Source organism: Drosophila mojavensis, unplaced genomic scaffold (assembly GCF_018153725.1).
Source record: "Drosophila mojavensis isolate 15081-1352.22 unplaced genomic scaffold, ASM1815372v1 contig_277, whole genome shotgun sequence".
Taxonomy (NCBI): Eukaryota; Metazoa; Arthropoda; class Insecta; order Diptera; family Drosophilidae; genus Drosophila; species Drosophila mojavensis.
The window spans coordinates 5,244,832-5,260,471 of record NW_025318822.1 but is presented as its reverse complement, the minus strand read 5'-3'; the positions used below and the strand labels follow the sequence as shown (position 1 = coordinate 5,260,471).

At 41.3% G+C, this 15,640-nt stretch overlaps 1 protein-coding gene across 9 annotated transcripts in view; it reads left to right on the top strand.

The window, feature by feature from the left end:
- The window catches only part of LOC6574434 (maternal protein pumilio), a 204,811-nt gene that overhangs the window by 174,279 nt on the left and 14,892 nt on the right, over window positions 1-15,640 (top strand). The gene's annotated exons all lie outside the window — the stretch shown is intronic.

Genomic DNA, 15,640 nt, shown 5'->3' with positions numbered 1-15,640 from the left:
TGTCAGCTTCCTACACCAGGGACCGAAAGAGACACACCGAAAGAGAGAGCTAGAGAAAGAGACAAAGAGAGAGAGAGAGAGAAAGGCAGGAGTTGAGAGTGCTGCTAGAAAAACTCACTGGCAAAGCAATTTAAAGTTGCATCCATAACAGAAGCAACAGCAAACAACGATAACAACAACAACAACAACAACAGGGCAAATTCAGCCTTTGGCCTGCAGGGAAATCTGCCCGAGCTAATGTTGTCCTGGCTCTGGACCATCCCGCCTGCCTGCCTGCCTGCCTGCCAGAGTCAGTACACACACAAACTGAGCCGGAGTCTGCGAGTGAAGCCGCACCCCAAAATCGTAATTAGAAAAGTGCTTGCATGATAACTCACTTTTTGAGTTGTGGCAACCCTGGCTCGCTTTTTTTCCCATTGAATATCTCGCCGTTAAGTGGAAAGCGAATGGTCACTCTTTCCCATCAAATTACCCAAATCTATTTACATGATCACACTAATTGCCAGGATAATCCTGAGAGCCAAGCGCTGCCTGTTGGGAAACGCCTAGTTGACAATGTTGTCTGCCGTCAATGCATGCAACAAAATATATTTGCAGCATTGGCAACATTTTCGGCATGCAAAAAATGTCATCAAAATGCCATTACCAAGTGGGGTAAACTGAGTGATCCAATAGATGCCTAAAATGCACAAAAAGTTTCTGATTGGGATTTGCATAAAATAGAAGGCAATCTGTTTGCCCAGGCTCAAATTACGTAAGCCATTAGAATAAAAGGAAAGCCAACTAATAAAACATAAGCTACGGTTATCAAAGAAAATGACATCTAGTAGGGCTTTAAAGTTTCACAGAAAGGAAATTAATATCAAATTCAAAGGGAATTTGTAATGCTTGGTCAATGCCTAAAGGCTGAAGGCAATTATGCACACGCATTGGCTGGGCGTCCTTGGCAACCCTTAATATAGACCACACCTCTATTATATGGTCGAACTGGAAATAAACTCATTTCAGCACGAAATATGCAACAGCCTGTGCATAATTTCAATGCTGCAACCTTCAATTAAAGCAGACGGGCCGAGGCGTACATGAAATCAACGCCTAATAAAAGGTCGGACATTGCCTTGGCCAGGGTTGTCGCCCGTCCACAACATCGTGCCTTACAGCTTGGTCGATTGTTCATGTTGTGTGCATTTTGGTCGCCGTGCGGTCTCTCCATTATGTTCAGCCCCGCTGTACGAATCGCAGCTACAATGATGACGACACCAACGAACAACAGCAGCGACAACCGACTGCGACAACCCATGCAAAACAACAGGAAGAACAGCGGTCGGTTGGTCAGTGTTGCAAATGGGTTGCATAAGGGGCATTAGGCCCGACTCTGTTAGGGGGATGGAGGCTTCGACTGGTTGGGGCTCTAACGTGACGCCACAACAACGTCATCAACAGACCCAGCTCGAGTCCGACTCGCCAGCAGAACCCTAATGACAACCGCACGTCATCAGCGTTGTCGTTATTTCTGGTGTTGTTGTTGTTGTTGTTGTTGTCACTGTTGCTGCTGCTGCTGTCAACGCCCACATTTGACACGCCCAGACAGCCCAACGTATGCATTATAAACATGCATATTCCTAAAGCGATAGGGACCACAGCTGCACAGTGGGGCGAGGGTAGTTGAAATGAAGTTAAAAGTGAACTAGGCAGAGGAGCTTGAAACTTATTCAAATATTAATAATTTATGTGTTATATGTAGTTGGAAAGTTAATAAAATATTCGTTTTAAACCATTACGAGCTATATATCTGAGCTAACGAGAAAAGGTATACTTTGATTTCTAATTTCTATAGTTCCAATAGTGCAACATTTGAATGACAATAAATTGATGTTTCACCAGTGTGCCACAGGGTGCTGTGAAAAATTGCAGCTGTAGCCGTCATGCGTCTGTTTTAGCCACATTTGTATTGTTGTTAGATGCCCATGTATCATTCGCATGCAAATTTTGTGCAGTATTTTCTTTTAGTTTTCTTGTGGTGCACCATAGCAGTTAACAGAAGACCCCAGAACTGACTCCCTCTATCTCCCTCTATCTCTCTCTCTCTCATTCTATACTCTATCTCTTTCACTCTGGCAGAAGGCTGCTATCGCTCTCTATTTCCACCTATGCGTTATGTCTGGCATATCCAGCTGACTTCATTTGCATTATCGCATCTAATGATTGTCATCATTAAACAATGTCGCTCGTTAGTTTAGCAATGCGTCGAAATTTTAACGGATTTTGGTGGCTCATTTGTAAGCGAGCATAGGTTGCTCTCTCAGTCATTGTTACCCCGAATCTCCGCCCATCGAGCTATAGCAATAGTCCCCGAATTTGCACATTTTCCAAATGCATGGTATATAGGTGTGTCATGCGTGCAACTCTGTGTGTGTGTGTGTGTGCATTGTCATTAGATGCAATTTCATTTTTGGCTTGGTCTATTTTAATTTGTTGGCAATTGGCATGCAAATGCTGGCTATAAAAACAACAACAACAACAACAGCAACAACCATGAAATTTGCAATTAAAATACATTTCGCAAATTTGTTGCTGTTTTTACTGCAGCCTTAGAAATAGGATGCGTTTATGCGTGTATGTATGTGTGTGTGTGCGTGTGTGTGTGTGTGTGTGTGTGCTCTTATTTTAACGACAAATTTGCGCCATTTGTCAGCGCATTTAATTTGTGTACCCAAAAAAGATGCAAATTTAGAAACATTTGCTGCATTTAATAAACGGTAAAGGTTTCTTTAATGCAACCTATTAATAGCATACCCTAGAGGGCTGCAATTAATTTAATAAAGTCGACAAATCGTAAAAACTGACCAAATATAATATAATTATTATTTGTAGTCACTCCAAGGCTCTTGAAATGAGAATGAATAATATCAGAGCAAACTGCAACCTAAGAGAATGAATAAAAAAAAATCAACAAAAATTAAATATGAAATATATTTAACTAAATAAACACCTAGCGACAAGAATTTTGTAATAGAAAAGTAAAGTCCTTTGGCCTAATGTCAATCCAATTAACTGGCAGCCAAAATTCCAAAAGAAAATTATGAAATTTTTAGAGCACGCGGCTAACAACTAAGAAAATTCCATAACAATAAAAAAGAAATACGACGACATGAGTAAAGACCAAAGCCCAGAGTGAAGCTTGAAAGGGGAAGGAGAAATGCAGGCCGCAGGATTTCAGGGCAAATGTAAAGCCACTTAATTAGCGCAATGCAACGACAACAACAGCAGCAAAAACAACACGCTGCATAATAACAACAATAACATGGAACACATGGGTTTAATGCACATTAAGACCAGGGACTCGCCGCAAAACCAGAAGAAGAAGAAGCGGAAGAAGAAGAGAGAGCCAACCTCGGTCGCAAATATTTGTTGGTAATGCGAGCGAAGCAGAGAGCAAATGTGGGTCAACTATGTGGCTCATAGTAAGAAATAAGGCAGAATCAGGAAAAAGAGTATGTGCGGTGAGCGGTGTCTGGGTGTATGTGTATATGTGTGTGTGTGTGTGTGTGTGTGCAAGGGGTGCCTTAAAGGGAAAGAGGAAACTTGCAATCACATGTTCAGTTTTTCCTCTATTTTTTTTCGTTTTTTTTTTTTTTTTTTTTGGCTCGTTTCGCATTTTGGTTTAAATGTCATTTGCATTTTTTTTATAGCACAGCTAAATGGGCAGCTGCTTAGTGTGTGTATGTGTGTGTGTGCTTGTGCTGTAAATTTATTCCTTCCCTTTTACTTGCTTTAATTGTGCATAAATATTTTGCCATTGCGCGTTGCATGTAAATTAGACGGCAGCCAAAACAAAGCTCAGCCGTAACTCTATGTGTGTGTGTGTGTGTGTGTTCGAGTGTGCGCGTGTGTGGGTGCATTTGCGTGCCAGAAATGTTAATGACTGATATATGATATGCACTGAGATTTGTATTTTTTCTATTTTAGCCAAACTAAAACAGATAGCAACCGGTTAAATAAAGTTTTAATTAAATTTATCGTACTCAGTAAATATTTATAAAAATAAAGAATGCTTTGCAAATTTAATAAATATTCTGGTTGTTCAACAGCAGCACAGAAAATAAATTATGCTAAAATAAATTTATAATAGAACAGAACGTGATCAGACGCGCGCAAACAGTTTAGTGACAATATTTAAAATCTATATAGAATTTCTATTTTTCTATGCATCAACTTTATCCACATAGCGTAAATCTTATCGGCCAGACTCAATTTGTTGTCATATGCAATTAGCAGCGCAACCGCAGCAATTGGCGCTTATCGCTGTTTGACCTGAGGTGATGCTGCACTCGCATTTGAATATACACAAAGGCAACAGCCCAAACCCCTCAATGGCAGCTGCCATTCGGGGCGTTTTTCAGCTTTTAAATTGCAATTAAATTACATTTTACATTAGCGCGCAATTTGCGAGCATTTTCATTGATATTTAATTAGCATAAACGCATTTGCGATTGCATTTGTCAAAACTAGCAACAAATTGTGTTACCCTCTCCTAGTCTCTGTTCTTTTTAATGAGCTTTTGTCAAAGTGTGCGAGCATGGTAAATTTATAACAATATATATATATATTCATATATATATTTATATTTTGGGAAACTGTGCAAATATATGCATCGGGTATATTATGTCTGGGCGCATGTGTCAGCTGCCAAATGCCGTAGGTCAAACAAATTTGAAATTTATTTTACATTAATCCAAACATACATTTCACACATACATAGACACACATGCACTATGCATTTACATATCTGTGCATAACCTCATCTCTGCCATAAATTGCATTTTATAATCGAAAGCAAAACAAAATGGCGACTGTTTTGCTTGTATGTAGCAACAGCAGCTCTACAACAACAACAACAGCAACAACAAAGTAAAGCCTAATATACTCATTGCCAATTCATATACATGTGTGTGTGTACGTGTGTAGATGTGTGCGTGCTTGCATATCTGCTATATATTTTTGAAAATTCTATTAAATAAATTAAACAGTTGGCCGAGCACAATAAGACTGTAAATTATAACAGTAAAATATGCACCAATACAGAAAATCATTTAAATATTGCCGCAGCCATTTTGTATAATAAGGCTTAAAATTTTCCGTAAAAATCTTAAAACGACTGAAGATCTATCCGAGTATCATAATCTCTTTGATATATTACATTTAAGAATTATTACTTATTCAATGTAAGTGATTTAATCTGAAAAAAAAAGAAATATTATTTCACAGTTGAGATTTTATTTTACTTATTTCAATGTTTTCATCAGGTTGCCGTCGTACCGTACTCATGTTTCTCTCTCTCTCTCTTAAGGCCATCTCAATAATTGTCCTTGGGCCCATAATTTATTCTACATTTCGTTTAATTTGATATCAAAATCAAATTCAATAGAAAATTGCCTGGATAGAAAATAAAACCTGCAAGGCATTTCAGCTGCAATGTTATGCAAATTATAATGCTCTTAACAGGAAGGCCGACTTGTCTCTCGGCTCTCTGTGCAATCAACCTCTGTAGATTAATTGCTCGAGCTTGAACTTTGATTAAAAACTGATTCACATCGAGCTGCTCTTTGGTTCATTGTTTATTTGCCTTTTGCAGCGCTTGAGTTGGGTTTTGTGGCCTACGGTCAAACAGCTGCAAAAATTTGTGATATCATGGAGGAGGAATAGACATGGTCTTCTGATTTGATACGGAAATGTTTTGATACGAACTGCAATTAGTGTGTGCAGCTGTTGAGCTGTTGGCCAGGACAAGGTTCTTGAGAACGGTCTATGTGGGCCTGCAACGGCGTCTGTCTGCTGTGCTGTTGCATGCAACAAATTTCAGGCTGTGCAACGTTTGGCTTGGCATATTGACAGGCGCATAATTAACACTATTATCAACACAGCAGCCAGCTAGAGCGAGACAGAATGAGAGGTAGGGAGGGGAGGATGTCCATGTCCGTTGGCTGCTGCCAGAACGTATTTTGTTGACCATTAAAATTGAACGAGTTGACCAAAGCTGAACCTAGCTGACCAGATACATAAGTTTTGATTACGCTGCGGCCTGTGCCACCAACACACACACACACACACATACACAACCCCACATATGCAAAGGAAGGCTTTGTCCATGTGGTCTGTGCATGTATTAGTGTTGATTACATTTGGGCTATCTAAGCCGGGGGCTGCATATGATTATGGCCCATGCATAACAGGCGCGGTTCGTCATGAGTGTAACTGCTAGATTTATCAATAAATCAAATTAAATGAATAATCATTGCAATAATTATCATAATTACAAATAATGAAAAAAAAAAACTTTAATTATAGATATAAATTTCCTACTTTCACAACGAGCTGAATGCGGCTCGATGACTTCAACAACAATAAAAATTACCGTGCAAATATAATTATTAAATATTAAACAAAAGCAAACATGGCAAATTATAAACTCAACTCAACTAACAAGCGACGTGTATTAATTGCAATGCGTTGCGGCATACGCGGCGTATGCACAATTTCGTGCTTGGCTAAACAGTTGGAAATCGAGCAAGTTAATCTATTTGAGTGTGGGTGTGTGTGTGTGTGTGCGTGTGCGTGTGGGTGTGGGAGGGTATGTGTAAATATTACACCGTAAGGTGCTAATAGGTGTCAAATGTATATGAACTCCCACACACACACACACACAACAATCATCATCAGCAAGACTTTTGATCACTGTTTCTATTCTAGTTCCTGTTGTTTGCTCTCAACTGCAACTTTTGTTGCGCTCAACTTTCACACATCAGAGACGCACACACAAACACACACTCACACTCACACATGCACAACAATTGTTAGCCGAAAATTTGTTGTCACTTGTGCCACAAATTTGTTGTATGTCTGTGGCTGCAAACTTTGAGGGAATTTGTTGACTTATTTTAAGAGAGATACTAAAATATATATATCAACAGTTTAACATCCATATACTTCAGCTTATCATTATGTTCAGCTGCATACAAATTTGTATTTATTATAATTATTATATTTTCAGTTTGTGTACATAATTACCTAATCATTTATTTTATATTTATTCATACAACTATTGTATATTATATTTATTTAACTTCAATATAAAGTTTCCATTCCAATCTCATATTAACCCCCATTTTTTCTGTTTTTTCATTCTAGGTAAGTTCATTTCCCGACACACAAAAAACACATAAATGTACAAATTGTAAGTACTGTTAAATGGTTAACTTTGCATAACTGTAAACCTGGAATTCCGCAGTGCCATGCATATTGTAGATAAATTTGAAATGTAACAAGCTTTACAGCTTTTAGCCTGTAAAACCCCACACAGATGTAAATGAATATTCTATTGGAAAAAATATAGTCAGATATGGAAAAAAGTTGTAGAGTAGGCCGGACGATTGAGGTGATGTTTGGTATATTCGAGCCTTTGCATTGTTTTGTCGGTCAACGGGACTGTTCGAAAAACATGAAAATTCCATCATGTGGCACCGTCAGGCATTTAATAGATATTTTTATGCCTCCCACATTTATTTTGTAGTTATTGCAGTTGGAATTTTATTTCTCGCATTTTGCAGCATTTTTCAAGTTCTAACTGAAGCGAGCCATAAAAAATAGATTTCCTTTTCCATTCTTTTTTTTTTTCATTCGTTCCAGCGAACGTGAAATGTGTTCTGTGTGTGGGCATTTTATAAATTAAATAGTAGTCGCAGTCGATTTAGACAGCCATTTGGACGTCCTTCCCCCGTCCGCGGGCCGCTGCTCATGTTCATGCGAATCGTGCGTGTTAGCCAGACATAAAAATTGTGGCTAGAACCGGGCTTAACCGTTATAACTGCAACTCTAACTGCTGTGGCCGCCATTTTTCGTGTCGTTCTATTCCGACGCGGCAGGAAATCAAAGTTTATGACATTCGCTCGCTATAATTTCCAGCAACATTTTGCGCCATCCACCAGATTACAATGCGCCGGGAAAAATGGCATATATCACATGTACTCCTCGTATAACTGCTATATATGACTGGTTTCTGGAATGGGACTTTTAAGTGGTAGATCGGAATCAGCCGCCGTCCGAAATAATATGTGGCATGCATTTAATATGTTAGAATGCATTTCGCAGGAATAAATCTAACGAAATGATATCAAATAGAAAGCTAAAAATTGTTAACAGAGATCAAATATATGTATTCTAATGGAATGAAAATACACCAAATATTTATCTCAGTACACATAGATTAGGCATATTCTTCCAATAGATATGTAAATAATTCTTTTGAAAATGTTCCTTAAATAGAAAATAATAAATATGCTAAAGACCCTTGGCACTTGGCCTAACCTCTGAGGTGACATTTCAGTTCGAAGCGTAAACAACTTTAACCAAGTGAATTAATTCGGTTTCATTTCCCATTGCGTGTGCACCTCAAACGTACGTCATCATAATATCTGTAGGCGCGAGCTTTACGACACAATCACAGCGAGGCTCAAGCCCAACTGCCTTGCCTATTGCGCCCTCGGGTGTCAACTGGCAGTCATAAAACTAACTAGAAAGCATTTCAATATTCATCGATTAGCTGTCACGATATCTGCGCGCCGCTAACTATCTCTCACGTGAGTTTCAAGGCCCTAACGTCCGTCCCCAGGCGGCTATAAATGTCAGAAACTTATCAAAGGCGACGCTACATAAATCAACACAGAGAACATGCTGAACTGAACTCAACTGCTCACTAAACACAGTAGAGACACAGTAGAGACTACTGTCAATCACACGGCCCTTCGACCCGCTCAGCAATGCCCCCTGGTCCCTGACCCCTAACCCTTTCACTGTTGCGGAAATATATTAAAAACAATTTAAGCAGCTCAAAAAGTTGCCGGCGAGAAGTGAAAAGTGAGCTAAATAGTGCCAAAAAGCAGGTGAAAATGTCAACGACAATTGCCAGCGCCAGGTGGCGCTGTAACATCAACAGTAATAGCAACAGCAACAGCCACCTAGGGGCGGGCTAGCCAGCAATGAGAACAACCAACACATTTGCATAAATTTCGAAAGGCAGGCAGCAGGAGTGGGGTGTGGTGGTGATGGTGGTGTTGGTGGTGTTGGAGAAAAAGTTGAGCAGCAAGCGCTGAAAGTGATTTACATCAACACCGCAAAACAGTTGCCCCTGACTCCCCGCCTCGCTCCTCGCTCCACTCTCCTGTGCTCCGCTCTGCCCCTCTCAGCATTTGGCTGCCTCGTTTGTTGCTTAAGTTCTGTTTAACTTTTCATAAACTTGCAACACGCCCCAACGCGCAACTTCACCCAACCGCCCAACCACCCATGGCAGCAGCAGCAGCAGCTGAACGTTCGCACTTTGCAGGCTTTTTTTTTTTTTTGCTGTTGTGTTTTTTTCTTTTGGGCTGAATGTGGGGAGGCGGCGTTGGTGGGCATTTTATTAACCACATTAGTTGATTTTTGTCACGCGAAACTTTTACTTTGCCCGCCAGAATTCTGATTTATAGCCAAATTTCAACACACTCACTCGCAGGTAACAATTGTTGTTATTATTTCTATTCTGGATTGTGTTTTTCCTATTGCATATATTAACAATTTATTTATTTAGCAACTAAGCGCCTTTTCTATTTCCAAATGTGTGTGTATGTGCACTGGCTTTTACATATACACATATTTTCATTCATATATACATATATATTTTTTTACGGCCACTATTTAGTCAGTGTCGCTACTGCCCCCTGCCACGCCCCCTGCATACACACACACAGACCCTGTTTTGCATTTAGTTATGGTAATTTCAGAGTAGGATGGGTGGGTGGGTAATGGGAGGGGGGCGGGGATGTCTGATGTCCGCAGCCAACTGTGCGTGTGCTTGATTTAATGGTCTGGGCTGCTTTTTATTTATTTATTTCTCTGGAATTTAGTCAACAATTTGTTTGATTTGATTGCCCTGAGTGTGGAGAGGAGAGTCGGAGGGGGAGAGGCGCACCGTACGTAATTGGGAAGCAAACAGTGAAGTCAAAGAAAAAAGGACCCGTCTGTACGACTACTTAGGAAAATTCCTGCTTGCCTTCAAGTTCAAACTCAGCAAATTTAAAGAAAGGCAAAACTTGCGAAAATGTTGCCAAATTGAATTGAATAGCTGAGTGGAAACTAGCCGGAAGCAGTAAAGTCACTTGAGCTGTCTCAATATCAGCAATTATATTGTGTAATTAATATTTGCAATTGTATACAAAACTTTGAATGTAATATGAATACCAATAAATGGGCTTTCCATTCCTAGCTATCCCTTCGCCCTAACAGCTAACCCTTCCGCAATCTCGTGGCTTTGACATTTTGATTGCTTTACAATTGACCAGTTGACCTGTGGCAGCAGGTGGAGAGTCAATTTATTATGATGTTGCGACGTGCTACGCATATATCAATATCAATTGTTGGTCAAATTAATTTTTCAAAAGGAATGGAATTTAATAATGACAAATCCAGTTGCATATCAGCTGCGGCCCTCTTGCCTGCTTTCTCAGCCTTGTCGTTTGAGCAGGGGCTTGACTGTACTTTTGTGTGTGCACACTAATTGCTTGTAAATTAGTTACTTTGAGCAAATTAAATACTCGGACCGTGCCACAGATGAGGCTGAGACTGAGACAGTCTGTCACAGTGTGAGTGACAGGCGGGTGCGGGTGCAAGCGGCGATTGTTAGGGGGACAATTTGCATATAAGGACGATGCCGAGGACGTTGACAGTTTTCAATTTGGCCAGCCGTTCGCTAAGCTCTCGGCTTTAAGAAGGTCCTTGTGCCAAGGACATGGCAGCTGCCTACAACATTTTATGTGTATTTTTTTTATGTGCCCCTCCGGTGTGCGACTGTGTGCGACTGTGTGTGTGTGTGTGTTTAGTGCTAAACAAACAGCAGCAAATGCGCAAAGCGGCAAAAATCGATAACCTGATTTCTTCAGCGACAAACAAAAGGCAATACGAACGACAACAACAACAACAACAACAACAACGACGAGCGACAGGCGCAGCCGACACGTTTCCTTTAGTTGTCAACGTTCTGCCTGGCCAAGAGGGGCGGGGCCAGCATGGCTGCGTTTGCCCGCAAAAGTAGGCAACCATTTTGTGCCATACATTTTTAATGCACGGCTCTTTAGACTGCAGGCCATGTGTGTGTGTGTGTGTGTGTGTGAGTGTGTGTCTGTTTGCGTTTACTACATAATAAGTGGCATAGAGCAGCGGCAACAGTGGGTGCAATTCGCGTGCGCCATTTGCCGGCATTTTGTCTGTGCGAAGCGCCGTCTCCTGCCATTCACTGCGGTCCTTCGTAACATGCTAGACAACATTAAAACATAAAAGGAGCCACACACAAATTTTTAAATGAAATCAAGCCCACAAACCTATATACGCCTCATATGACCGCCAGCCCGCCTGGCTGCCCCGCTACCCCGCTGCCGCAAAGAGCGGCTTTGACTGTGTGGTTTATGTGCGCTTGGCCGAGCCATTTAACGGCCCCGTCCAGTGGCTTGTTTAGTGCGGTGGCATTTCGAATTGGCCTCCAAACGGGCTCAGGCAGTCAGCTAATTGCAGCTGCTGCAGCTGGTTAACCATCGGCGAGGCGTGCCACTTGGTTAACTAATTATGTGTGGCAACAGCATGAGCATATATTCAAAGTGAACTAATTCCGTAATGTGCGCAAATATAATTACATTATTAAATACATTGCAAAGGTCAAAAGTCTGAGCTATAAATAGTTTTTTGTTTATTTAAGTTTTAAGCAATGGAAACTTCTTTTCATAGAAAATATTTGTCCGATTGCTTAAAAATGTTTCTCTGAGCACCTGCATAACACACCAAAAATAGGTGAGAAATGAGTGTTTACCCAGTGCTGGAACACCTAATATAGTGGACTGCTGCTGCATTAAGTTTACGAGTCGTGTGCACTCGTAATGCGAAAGACTGTAAAAAACATGACTTTGTCAGAAAGTTGTAAAAAGTTTCGGGTGAACAGCAAACGGCGACCGAGTTATGAAATATGTGCCAATGCTGAGGCGTGAATAGAGAAATTGCAAGCCATAGAAATGCAGGAGTTAAAGCCAAAGTCTCAGCACACTGAGGCTGTCCCTTTTCCTCTTGCTCTCGAGCTTTCTGTTTCTCTCTCGCATGAGTCATTTGCTTGGCTCAGCGTCGAAGTAACGAACAAAATTAAAAAGCAATATACAAACAGCAATCACGCACAGCGCCATAAAGCAGGCCAAGTAAGAGCCCAAACTGAAATTAAAGAAAGCTGACCTCCCCTATTGGTGTGTGTTTGCCTGTGTACGTGTGCGTGTGTGGGTGTGGCAGCGCCTAAAAGTTGGCATCAAAAGCACACGCGTGCGGTCATTAAGTAGTTCGCTTTAATGCCGAGCATTGAGTGGTTCAGTGGTTCGGTGGTTCAGAGTTCGGCTTTGGTATTCTGCCGGCCCCAGGCGCCAAGCCTAATGAGCCACGCAATGCGGCAGCAAAAGTGCGCTAATGCTTGTTGTTTTGTGGCATTAATTTTGTTTACAAGTCGTTTCTGCAATCAACCACCCTACCTACCCCACTCCCATTATCCACGTGTCCCACTGTCCACTGTCCACTGTCCACTGTCCAGTGTCCACTCTCCACTGTCCAGTGTTTGCTGTCGCCATGTGTCGTTCGTTAACGGATTGCCAGAAGGGCATTGGGTGGGAGTTTGGTGTGGGAGGAGTGGTTAGCTGGGCTGGGGCACAATCAATTTGCCTGCGCCTTGGCGTCGACAATAAATATTTGCACTGCACTCTCGCCTTTTTATTCGAATTGATAGACAGCAGACAAATATAATGATGGGCCAAGGGGTGGCGGAGTGGACAGAACTAAGCATACTTAATTGATTGCTTTTCAGCTGGCATCGGAGAGTTAAGCTGACTGCGTAATTGATATTTAATTAAAGCGCAACTCAAGTAGCTGCCGAGTCACTGACGAGTGGGGCCACTCCAAAGGAGAGAGAGAGAGTGAGAGAGAGAGAGAGAGAGGGAGAGTTGATATTGTGCAGCTGAGCAAATGAAATGAAACCAAAAATTTAATTGAAGTGTTGAATGACAAATGCTTATGGCAATACAGCCAGCATATTGCACTTGAGCCAGACGAAAGACTCAAAACTGATTCAGTAACAGCTCCAATGAACTAGTTTCTTAAGTTTCCAAATCAGTTTCAAGTTCAGTCAAGCTGAACTCTAGTACAAATCCCCATAACTTCAGTCTGTCATCAGGTTCTATACTAATTAAATGCGCGCAAAATAATATTACAACTTGCTTAGTCAGAGTCTACTCGTATATTAGCTTAATTTATTTAACTGTGCAGCTCTCAAACTCTTGTAGCTAATTTCTGCGCATCGAGAAGGGAGTCGTTCAGTTCATCTGTAAATAAGAACTTTTTGCGAGCACTTGAAAATTTAATGAACCATTCGAAGAGTCTGCGCTCCACCTATAATTGATTTAAACTGCTGAAGCGTTTCAACAATTACAGTCGAGAGAACTTTTGAGCGAGTGCCAATTTTCGTGCTACGTCTGTTTTCCTTGCTGCACTTTATTTATTTTTTGTATTAATGAAATTACGCAGTTTTTCACGTTCTCACTCATTTTCTTTATTATTTACCCGTTGCGTTTGTTGACTCATTTAATGAGTGCTGAGAGAGAGAGAGAGAGAGAGAGAGAGAGAGAGCGAAACAGAAATTGAGAGAGCGTTAAGTAAATGTGACCTTAATTTCCCTCACTCAATCTGTCTGTGTGTGTGTGTGAGTGTGTGTGTGTGGTATGCAAATACCCATTTGATATACGGTCTATAGAAATTGAAAGCGGCAGGTGGGGAGAGGAAAAGCAAAGGCGAGGCAACCACATCATTTACATGAACAGGACATTTAAGTAAAATATGGCCGGCGCTGTGGGTAGCCGAGAGTGCGATAAGCACGGGTTCAAAGGACGCTGCAAATTACCCGAAAAAGATGCTGCTACCCATCTCTCGCCGTTGCCCTCCCCAAAATCCTCACAAAAGAAAGAACGAAAAGAAAGACGCCTGTGGGAACGGGAGGCAGCACATAAAAATGCTCTAAATGAAGCCATAAATGCGCAATCACGAAATTACAAAGTAGCGGTTGGAGTTATAGGTGGAGGTGGGTTACAGCCGGGCGGTGGTTGGCTTGGGGCGTGGCAGAGCTGAATGTGTTTATTTATGCAGTTGCTTCAGTCAAATTTAATTGGCTTGCAAATTGCCAGGGAGGAGTTTGCCACACTTAAGTCAGAGTAGGAGAGCAACTGACCCACTCTTCTCCTCCAGCTCCAGTTCATTCCCTACAAAAGCAGACAACTGGGGCTCTGCGAGGGTGTGGATGTGAGTGTGTGTGTAAGTCAGACAGAAGACGTCTTCACGCCGATTCCGGAAAAGTTGGCGCTAAAAACCGCCGCCCATTAAAACTATTTGCCGTAACAAACCAGATGGCAAGTGTCAGCGGGGGATGCGAAGGCGGCGTAGCGTATTCGAATACGGATGCGGCTGCCAAAAGTTGCGCCTAAATATTTTCGGGCAGAGTCACGAAAAACTTGCACGTTAAGATTTGTGTGCGCTGCCCCAAAAAAAAAAAAAAAAACTTTCGATTGTCTCGACATGATGCTCAGCAAATTCTCACAGCAAACTATTTGTGCAACTATTAGAAAGTCAATTAGTTGGGCGCCCTCTCTCCCACTTCCTTCCGAAACATGTACATTCTCTCGCCCCCCCCCTCTCTCTCTCTCTTTCTCTGTGTGTGTGCTTTATTTTGCTAGAACTGCAACTAAAGTGCCTTAACTGGAAAAATAAAAGCAGAATGAGCGTGCGGAGTGGAGCGATTCAGGCAGCGTCTGGCGCAGGCGATTGAATTAACTTTGCGCCAGAAATTCCATTAAATGCCACACCCATGGCTAACCTGCGCTGGCAACCAAAAATCACGGAGTGTGAAAAGCAAATTTTTGTTGCACAAAAACAATTTTTACTGCGCTGTTAACGTGACTCACGTGACGAATCAAAATGTATCACAAAATATTTGGTTCAAGCTCTTTAACTTTGCTTGATTGACTATTCACATCTAAAGAATTTCTCTTTAATCTCTTCAATTGAGAAATTGAATGGTGAAATGAGTAAGTAAATCAATAAAAGTTCTAACATAACCTCATCTGTTATTAAAATGCGTAAAGAAAATTGTGTCAATTAGGCAAAAGGAAAACAATAAAATACGGCTGAGCGAACTTTTTGTGGAACACTTGAAACTTTGCAAGGGAAATGGAAATGGAAACGGCTGTTGTTGGTGTTGTTGTTGCATTGCCAGTCGGAGCCGGAATTCGAGTTGGTTTCGTTGTCGTCGTCGTCGTCGTCGTCTCTGTGCCATAATTATAAATCAACTAGCTGTCGCCCACTCCACCTGCTGCGCCTGGGACAGCGGCAACAACAACAACAACTAATCCACTCAGGCAAATAGTAGAGAGAGAGAGAAAAAAAAATGAAGAAAAACAACATTAAGAGACTCCAAAGTTTTGTTGCTGTTGTTATGCGACCCACTTGCAACAAGTAAAACTGGGTAGCAAAATGTTAAGGGTTG